Here is an 11,218-nt window from a genome sequence, read left to right as displayed (position 1 = left end):
AAGAATCAATATCATGAAAATGGCCATACTGCCCAAGGTAATTTACAGATTCAATGCTATTCCCATCAAGCTACCAATGACTTTCTTCACAGAATTGGAAAAAACTACTTTAAAGTTCATATGGAACCAAAAAAAGGGCCTGCATTGCCAAGCCAATCGTAAGCCAAAAGAACAAAGCTGGAGGCATCACCCTACCTGACTTCAAACTATACTACAAGGCTACAGTAACCAAAACAGCATGGTACTGGTACCAAAACAGAGATATAGACCAATGGAACAGAACAGAGCCCTCAGAAATAATACCACACATCTACAACCACCTGATCTTTGACAAACCTGACAAAAATAAGTAATGGGGAAAGGATTCCCTATTTAATAAATGGTGCCGGGAAAACTGGCTAGCCATATGTAGAAAGCTGAAACTGGATCCCTTCCTTACACCTTATACAAAAATTAATTCAAGATGTAAGGCAATACCATTCAGGACATAGGCATGGGCAAGGACTTCATGTCTAAAACACCAAAAGCAATGGCAACAAAAGCCAAAATCGACAAATCAGATCTAATTAAACTAAAGAGCTTCTGCACAGCAAAAGAAACTACCATCAGAGTGAACAGGCAACCTACACAATGGGAGAAAATTTTTGCAATCTACTCATCTGACAAAGGGCTAATATCCAGAATCTACAATGAACTCAAACAAATTTACAAGAAAAAAACAAACAACCCCATCACAAAGTGGGCAAAGGAGATGAACAGACACTTCTCAAAAGAAGACATTTATGCAGCCAAAAGACACATGAAAAAATGCTCATCATCACTGGCCATCAGAGAAATGCAAATCAAAACCACAATGAGATACCATCTCACACCAGTTAGAATGGTGATCATTAAAAAGTCAGGAAACAACAGGTGCTGGAGAAATAGGAACACTTTTACACTGTTGGTGGGACTGTAAACTAGTTCAACCATTGTGGAAGTCAGTGTGGCGATTCCTCAAGGATCTAGAACTGGAAATACCATTTGACCCAGCTATCCCATTACTGGGTATATACCCAAAGGATTATAAATCATGCTGCTATAAAGACACATGCATACATATGTTTATTGTGGCACCATTCACAATAGCAAAGACTTGGAACCAACCCAAATGTCCATCAATGATAGACTGTATTAAGAAAATGTGGCACATATACACCATGGAATACTATGCAGCCATAAAAAAAGGATGAGTTCATGTCCTTTGTAGGGACATGGATGAAGGTGGAAACCATCATTCTCAGCAAACTATCGCAAGGACAAAAAACCAAACACTGCATGTTCTCATTCATAGGTGGGAATTGAACAATGAGAACACTTGGACACAGGAAGGGGAACATCACACACTGGGGCCTGTCATGGGGTGGGGGGAGGAGGAGGGATAGCATTAGGAGATATACCTAGTATAAATGACGAGTTAATGGGTGCAGCACACCAACATGGCACATGTATAAATATGTAACAAACCTGCACGTTGTGCACATGTACCCTAGAACTTAAAGTATAATAAAAATTAAAAAAATCATCCAATAAAATTTAAAAATTTGAAAAAAAAAATAATCAATATATGTTAAAACTAGGGAGTAAAAATTTGAAATGGGAGAGGTTATCTACATAGTCTCTGAGTATCTCCCCACAGATTACTTAATAACTGTAAAGGGAGAAATTATAATTATATACCAAAAGAACCTGGAAGACATCACCTTAACCAAATAATCAAAATCAACATCACTGTTTCCTGATGCGATGCACTGAGAAGGACACATCACTTTTACAGTATTCCAGAGAGGACAGGTAACATACACTAATCATGAGGAAAGACGAGACAAACCCAATTGAAGGGCATTCTGTAAGACAACTAGCTTGTACTCTTCCAAAATGTTAATTCATGAGAGATAAAGGCTCAAGAAATGTTCTAGATTAAAGGAGACTAAAGAGACTATATAACTAAATGCAACATGCAATCAGTTTGATCTTGGATTGGATCTTGAGATAAGAAGTAAAAATTCCTCTAAAGAACACCATGGGACAGTTGGCAGATTCTGTATATGGAATGCAAATTGTGTAATAATGTATACATGTTAAATTCTGTAAATCTGGTAACTATACAGTGATTATGTAAGAGAAAGTTAGACCCTGAAATATTTAGGGATAAAGAGAAAAGTGCATGATATCTGTGACTCATCAAAGAATCATAAAGTGTCAGAGGTTGAAGGGTCCCTAGAGAGTCAGTAGGCCAAACCCTACTTTCTTGAAATGATGTGACCAAAATCCTGAGAAATTGAATTATCTGCCTAAGACCACACATCCAGCCAGGAGTTAAGCCCAAGACTCTCTGGCCAGGTGTTTACAGTGAGTGCATTATATTGGTTGTTCTTGTTCATCATGGGTCAATACTCAGACAAATACATTGTTATCCATTAACTACAAGCCAATATACATCCCCACAGCTTTGACCCAGCTTCTGCCAATGCAAAGGTCCCTGACCTCTGGTGGGCTTACATCAGAGGACAATGACCCTGGGAACTGATTTATTTTCACCCTTCTCAGTGCTGACCATGGCCTCAGAGGTGAGTGCTCTCAGGAGAGCCCTCTGCTGTGTGCTATAGTGGAAAGGGCTGGAGCTTATAGTTGGGTAGACCTGCTAGATGAGATCTGTTACTAGCTGTGTGACTTCAGGCACAGCTACCATTTATTTTATCTGACACTCAGTTTTCTCGTCAGTAAAAATGGAGACAACATGCATATTTACGGGACTAAATGAGATCATGTATGTGATATATGCCCACCCAACAGTAAGTCTTAGTAATTGGTCATTGTTTTCTTCTTTCTTTTGGTCCAAAAGTATTTATGACTATGGATGGAGCTGGGTGGAGGGCTTGGAGAACTCACTACAAGTTATTTAAACTTTTTCCTCATTAGAAGAATATTACCAAAGTGATATGCACCTTATAGAAAAATAAAAAGCAAATAAAAAGACAAAAATATTTGGAAAAAAAAGAATTCAGCAGTTTCCAGATACAAAATTAATGTACACAAATTAGTAGCTCTTCTATATATCAACAGCAACCAAGCTGAGAATCAAATCAAGAACTCAACCCCTTTCACAATAGCTGCAAAAAATAAAATACTTATGAATCTACCTAACCAAGGAGGTGAAAGACCTCTACAAGGAAAACTACAAAACATTGCTGAAAGAAACCATAGATGACACAAACAAATGGAAACACATCCCATGCTCATGGATGGATAGAATCAATACTGTGAAAATGACCATACTGCCAAAAGCAATCTACAAATTCAACACAATTCACAATGATACTACCATCATTCTTCACAGAATTAGAAAAAGCAATTCTGAAATTCATATGGAATCAAAAAAGAGCCCACATAGCCAAAGCAAGACTAAGCAAAAAGAACAAATCTAGAAGCATCACATTACCTGATTTCAAACTATACTATAAGGCCGTAGTCACAAAAACAGCATAGTGCTAGCACAAAAATAGGCACATAGACTAATGGAACAAAATACAGAACCCAGAAATAAAGCCAAATACTTACAGCCAACTGATCCCCGACAAAGCAAACAAAAACATAAAGTGGAGAAAGCACACCATTTTCAACAAATGGTGCTGGGATAACTGGCTAGCCATGTGTAGGAGAATGAAACTGGATCCTCATCTCTCACCTTATACAAAAATCAACTCAAGATCGATTAAAGACTTAAACCTAAGACTTGAAACTATACAAATTCTAGAAGATATCATTGGAAAAACTCATCTAGACATTGGCTTAGGCAAGAATTTCATGACCAAGAACCCAAAAGTAAATGCAATAAAAAGATAAATAGCTTGGACTTAATTAAACTAAAGAGCTTCAGCAAAAGGAATAGTCAGCAGAGTAAACAGTCAACCCACAGACTGAGAGAAAATCTTCACAATCTATACATCTGACAAGGGACTAATATCCCGAATCTACAACAAACTCAAACAAATCAGCAAGAAAAAAACAACAATCCCATCAAAAAGTGGGCTAAGGACATAAATAGACAATTCTCAAAAGAGGATATACAAATGGCCAAAACACATGAAAAAATGCTCAACATCACCAATAATCAGGTAAATGCAAATCAAAACCACAATGCGCTACCACCTTACTCCTGCAGGAATAGCCATAATCAAAAAATAGTAGATGTTGGCGTGGATGCGGCAAAGAGGGAACACTTCCACAGTGCAATTGGGAATGTAAGTACTGCCACTATGGAAAACAGTGTGGTGATTCCTTAAAGAACTAAAAGTAGAACAACCATTTGAGCTAGCAATCCCACTACTGGGTGTCTACTGAGAGGAAAAGAAGTCATTATACAAAAAAGATACTTGCACACACATGTTTATAGCAGCACAGTTCGTAATTACAAAAACATGGAACCAATCCAAATGCCCATCAATCAATGAGTGGATAAAGAAACTGTGGTATATATATGGTGGAATACTACTCAGCCATAAAAAAAGAATGAATTAATGGCATTCACAGCAACCTGGATGAGATTGGAGACTATTATTCTAAGTGAAGTAACTCGGGAATGGAAAACCAAACATCTTATGTTCTCACTCATAAGTGGGAGCTAAGCTAAGAGGATGCAAAGGCTTAATAACTACACAATGAATTTTGGAGACTCAGGGGGAATGGGTGGGAAGTGGGTGAGGGATAAAAGGCTACAAATAGGATGCACTGTATACTTCTCAGGTGATGGGTGCACCAAAATCTCACAGATCACTACTAAAGAACCTACTCATGTAACCAAACACCACCTGTTCCTCAATAACCTATGAGAATAAAAAATTGTTTTAAAAAAATGAAAGAATATAAAAATAAAAATGTCTCTCTTTCCTTTTTTAGAAAAATTTCAAAAAAGTGTCTTTCTTTTCTCTACCACCACTTCTACTTCTATATTAGTTATTTACTGCTAATTACAAGGACACCAAAACTTAATGGCTTAAATCAACAAACTTTTATAATTCTGTGAGTGAGGAATTCATGAGCAACTTAGCTGAGTGGTTGGGCCCAGGGTCTCTCATGAGGTTGCAGCTAAGATGTCAGCATCTTCAAGGCTGCAGTCATCTGAAGGCATTACTGAAGCTGGAGGATCTGCTTCCAAGTTGTTTTATTCATCTGACTATTGGCAGGTGGTCTCAGGCCCTCACTGCTGTTGGTGAGAAGGCTCAATTCTTTAGCACATGGGCCTCTCCACAGTGCTGCTTGAGTGTCCTCATGACACGTCAGCTGGCTTCCTCCAGAGTAACAAAAGAGAGAGCAAGAAGAAAGCCACATTGACATTTATGATATATTTCAGATGTTACACACTGTCATTTCTGCCATATTCTATTTATTAGAAGTGAGTCAATAAGGCCAGTCCACAGGAGAATGAAGTTCCATCTTTTGAAGGAAAGAAGGAAGGAATATACTTGTGTACAAAGATTTAAACTACCACACCTCCCTAGAGACAATAACCTTTCATTGTTTCTTCTGAGTCTTTCTAGAAAGTATGTATGCATACACAAGCTTATAGCCCCTTTTTCTTTTAACATAAGTAAAATCTCACTATATAGACTATTCTATACCTTATTTTTTCCATTCAATATTATCTTGAGAATCTTCCTAAATTAGCACATACATATATGTTCTAATCTTTTTAATAGATTCAAATTATCTAGTTATATGGGTATTTAAATACTTGACCAGTCCCTGCTAATGATAATACATGTTGTTTACAGTTGTCTATTATAGCAAAACAATACTGTAAGGAAGATTTTTTTGTTTTATTTTCCTTTATTTTGGAAGATTTTAATATGCATATTTTTGCCAACTTCTGTGAGAACATCTAGAAAATCAAATCCTTGGAGTGGAATTGCTGAGTAAGGGGATACACACGTTTGCGACCCTGATTGATTATGCCTAATTGTTTCTAAAGAGATGACTGGTTGATACATTCACCTGTATTGCTAAGAGTCCCTTTCCCTACTCTTGTCAGGTTTTCATCTATCTTCAAAATGTTTCCCAGTCTGATAGGTGAAACACGGTATTTCATCATCCACTGAATTTGCAATTCTTTAGTTACCATTAAGTACATTTATCAGCCATTTTTATTACTTTTCTGTGAATTATCCTGTATTGTGTTAGTGTGTAAAACAAAAGAAACTAGTCCTTATCTACTATACATGCTGCAAATGTTTTCCCCACTTTGTCGTTTGCCTTTTGACTTTAATTGGGGTTTTTTTGCATAACTTTTTTTTTTTTTGCGATGGAGTCTTGCTCTGTCACTCAGGCTGTAGTGCAGTGGCGTGATCTCGGCTCTCTGCAACTTCTGCCTCCTGGGTTCAAGCGATTCTTGTGCCTCTGCCTCCCGAATAATTTGGGTTACAGGCACCCTGCACCACACCCAGCTAATTTTCATATTTTTAGTAGGGATGGGGTTTCACCATGTTGGCCAGGCTGGTCTCGAAATGCTGACCACAAATGATCCACCCGCCTTGGCCTCCCAAAGTGTTGAGATTACAGGCGTGAGCCACCGTGCCCGGCCTAAACTTTTAAATAGTCAAGTTTTAAAGCAAAATTTTTAAGAGGTAGAATTTATCAAAACCTTATGGTTTCTGGGATTTTTTTCCCCAAACTTAGAAATATCTCCATTTCATGACTCATTTAAATATCACCCATGTTTTCTTCTTGCATTTTTATGGTTTCAATTTTTACCTTTAAGTAATTGCTCATCCAGAATATGGATTAAGAATTGAGAAGAATATGTAGCTTTGTTTTTATTCAAATAGTTTTCCCAGTACCAATTATTAAATAATCCACTTCTCTCCAGTAATTTGAAATATCTTATGCTATGTTTCCCTCTGCTTGGCAGACTATTTATAAACTCTCTTTGTTTCATTGATCTGAAGCGTCCCTTTAAGGGAAATTGTTGAAGTACTGAGAGGAGGGAATATAGTTCAGCAGCTGAGAAGTTCAAGGCCAGCAAGGAAACACAGCTGGGGAGTGAGAAGGAGTCGGGGTGAGGATTCAGGGAGCACTGGGAATGCAGAAAATATATAGATATCTAAATTATATAATTGTATTTTAAAAACCAATTGTGTTGCTTCTCAAAACAACTAAACCAACAATGAAGACTTGCCCAGGTCCTCAGAGGATGCACATTAATTAATAGAAGATAGGTGTGTTAATTACTTCACCAAATGTTTCTAAAATGCTTGAATCAGCCTCTCATAGGTATCTATTTCCCACTACTATCTTCTGTCTAACGCTTGAACTCATGTTGTTTTTTCTGAAATATGTTGTTTTCAGGATGAATCTGAATTGATGTGTATTCCACACAGGTGGGATCCAAAATGAAAAGATCATGCTGCATTTTCCTGATGATTAGTTGAAGACTTACTGTGAGCCAGGCACTGGGCATCACTCCTTTTTATATCATCCTGTCATTCTTGCAGCAATACCATAAGGAGGCCATTATCATCCTCATTTTGCACAGGAAATAAAATATGTATTTGCCCAAAGTCATCCTGTTGTTAGTGAGAAAGCTGGGACCCAGTTCCACCCCCGTCTGGTGCAGAAACTGTGCTCTTGCCAGGACACAATATGGCCTTTCCCGTGTGATGGATAGGATAGAGGAAAAAAACAGCATGGGAAGCTGAAAATAACTGGTTTTCCAGAGAAGAGAAGGCATGGAGAAGAATGACTATCTCCATTCCGAATGAGCAAGAGGACATGGCCTCATGGACTCCGATAGAGAATGACTTAGAAAACCCCAAGCATTCTGTCCTTCTTCCCAACCTAAGTGTCATATAAGCTGGTGTTCCACTGACCTCACTCAAGTTCCCCATGTCATGTATTAGGAAATGTTCTGCTCTCTGGCAGCCTCTAAGCAGAAACCTGATTTGACCTCCCTGGCTTCCTAACCACCCAACCCACGTAGCTGGCCCTGGTTCTGGGGCCCACTGAATTGGAGCATCACCTTACCTGGCTGGGGGGCAGGCATGGAGTTGGCAGGTGCTGAGGAATGAGAAATTCAGTTCAGCCTGGATCCCTGCACCATCCCACTGGAGATTCCCGCAGGCTTCTTCTGCCATTCCTCCTTGCTGCTACATGGCCACCTGCTGCTGCTGAGATTGATGCCCCTGTTACACGGACCTGGGCCAGCTGGGGGTTCATCTTCATCAAATCAAACCTGGTTACAAGTGGCAGGTGGCTGAGAGAGGCCCTTAAGCTCCCCAGAAACAATCCTGGTTTCATGTTCCAACCCTTCCTTAGCTTTTCCCCAGCACTCACACAAGATTGTCACATACCCTTGTGCAGCTTGTATACCGCATGATCTCGTGGGGAATATAAATCTCAATGGCTTCTGATTCACATATTCTTACTTGTTTGAAAATTTGTTTGGGAAAGACTCATTACCAAGTCCCTAAACAGTAGTTCCCTGGGACAACGTATATGAGGTATATGAGAGCCAAGAAAAGAACCAATGAAAACCAGAGATCATCTGATAAAGTTCAGAGACTGCTTCCACAGTATTTCATTGTATACATTTGTCAAGGGCAAATAAATAATTTCTACTCTGTTCACTTCCCAGAAATATTATAAGGGTAGGACAGACTCATGGATGTGAAAATACAGTGTGAAGTAAAAAGCATCAAGGAATGAGAGCAATTTTCTTGTTGATGACTATCAGCTAAGCGGTAGCTATGGAGAATGGACTTTATGTTCTCTGAGAACCTGTAAACATGTGTTTCCTGTGCTCCCTGAAGCACTGTGAGAAATCCATGCATGCACTATAATGCAGCAATGTGGGGCAGTGCCGAGGATATCTAAAAGAAACTAACTTTATCTTCCTTCTGCAAAGTTGCTATATGTGGAATTATTTTAAAATCAGTAAGATTAGGTATCAAATTAATGAATGAATATATACTAATTTATCACAAGGCGCCTAAGACAAAAAAAGAGAAGGCATTTTATGTAAGAATATCTAACCTAAATGTAAAACCTGAAGCTATAAAACATTAGAAGGAAACATAGCGGAAACACTTCAGGACATACATCTGAGGAAAGATTTAATGAGTAAGACCTCAAAAACACGGGCAACAAAAGCAAAAATAAGCAAGGGAAATAATATCAAACTAAAAACCTTCTGCATAGCAAAGGAAGTAATCAGCAGAATGAAAAGACAACCTATAGAATGGGAGTAAATATTTGCAAACTATTCATCCTCTACAAGGGGTTAATATACAAAATATATAAGGAACTCAAGCATCTCAACAGCAACAAAACAAACAATGCAATTAACAATGGGCAAATGATCTGAAGAGATATTTCTCAAAAGAAGATATACAAATGGCCAACAGGTATATGAACAAATGCTTGACATCACTAATCATGAGGGAAATGCAAATCAAAACCACAATGAGATATCATCTCACCCTTGTTAGAATAGCTATTACCCAAGGGAAAAAAATAACATATAGTGAAGCCACTATAGAGAACAATATGGAGGTTCCTCAAAAAAACTACAAATAGAACCACTATATGATTCAGCAATCCCAGTAGGGGTCATTTATCCAAAGGAAGGAAACTCAGTATATGAAAAAGACATCTTCACTCCCATGTTTCTGGCAGCACTATTCACAAGAGCCAAGATATAGAATCAACCTGGGTGTCCACCATCAGAAGAACGGAGAAAGAATATGTGGTATGCACAATGGAATATTATTCAGTCATAAAAAAGAATGAAATCCTGTCATTAGTGGCAACATAGATAGACCTGGAGGACATTAAGTGAAATAAGCCAGAAACAAAAAGTTAAATACTGCATATTCTCACTCGTATGCAGAAGATTAAAAAAAGTTGATCTCATAGAAGTTAAAAGTAGAACAGAGGATACTAGAGTTTTGGAAGGGTAGGGAAAGGAGAGGATAGGGAGAGATTTGTTAAAAGATACAAAATTACAACTAGATAGGAGGAATAAATTCTAGTGTTCAATAGCACTGTAGGATGACTATAGTTAACAATAATATGATTATATAGTTTCAAATAGCTAGAAGAAGGATACTGAATGTTCCCAAAACAAAGAAATGATAAATGTTTAAGATGATGGATATGCTAATAGCCCTGATGTGGTCACTAGACATTGTATATATCAAAAAAATCACTGTACCCCATAAATATGAACAAATATTATGTGTCGATTAAAATGTTTTTAATTAAAAACAATTAAAATTAAAGATTTTTAAAAGAATATCTATTAAATATATCTCTCCTTGAAGAATTTATAATCTAATCAGAGAAAACAGGTTAGCCCAAGAAACAACTGGAAAATAAATCAAGACAGAATATAATCAGGCTGCAAGTGGGGTGTACTTTCACTGACGTATTCATGCCTTCCAGGACTATTTATTAGGTACTCCCTATGGTTTGGCCCTGTGCTTGCTGAGGGAGATGTAAAGTCACAGCCACATCCCCAAGTTCCCTAAAATTGGGAGGAAAGATAGACAAAAATATCAAAGATCCTAGGTCAAGGGATTTACCTAGGGGTAGAGGTTGCACAGATAACTGTGGAAAAACACACAGGTAGGCAGCCAGATGAGACTGGAATGCCAAGGAAGACTTCCTAGGAGAGGTGACCATGGGAATGAGTTTTGAACAACAAGCTAGGAGTTACTGAGATTCTATGGGGTGGGAGCGGGGGCACTCCAGGCAGGAGGAACAGTATGGAAGGTGGATGGGAGTTGCTTTAACAACAAATTTAGGAATTTGAGCTTGATCCTGAGGTTTTAAGGAACCTCTGGAGACACCTGAGATGCGGGTGAGGGGTGCATGATCAGATTTTCACTTTAGAAGGTTCACTCTGACAGCCACAGTGCGGAGGTGGTACTGGAAGATCTAAGAGGCAACTTGAGCTTTCCTAGAAGAATTGAGACCCCTTGTCCCTAAATTACCTCTCTCACCAGTTCAATGACACTTGGCATTCCATCAGTAAGGCTGTATTTCCTTAACCCTAATATACAACTGTGAACCCTTGACCACTGCATCACCCTGGAAGAATGGAGTCATACTCCCGGCAACCCTCGGCCATTTACACTGAGTGTTAGCAAGTTTCAAGTATCTTCCTGAGGATATTATTTTATTT

Source organism: Symphalangus syndactylus, chromosome 1 (assembly GCF_028878055.3).
Source record: "Symphalangus syndactylus isolate Jambi chromosome 1, NHGRI_mSymSyn1-v2.1_pri, whole genome shotgun sequence".
NCBI lineage: Eukaryota > Metazoa > Chordata > Mammalia > Primates > Hylobatidae > Symphalangus > Symphalangus syndactylus.
This window is presented reverse-complemented; position numbering follows the sequence as displayed.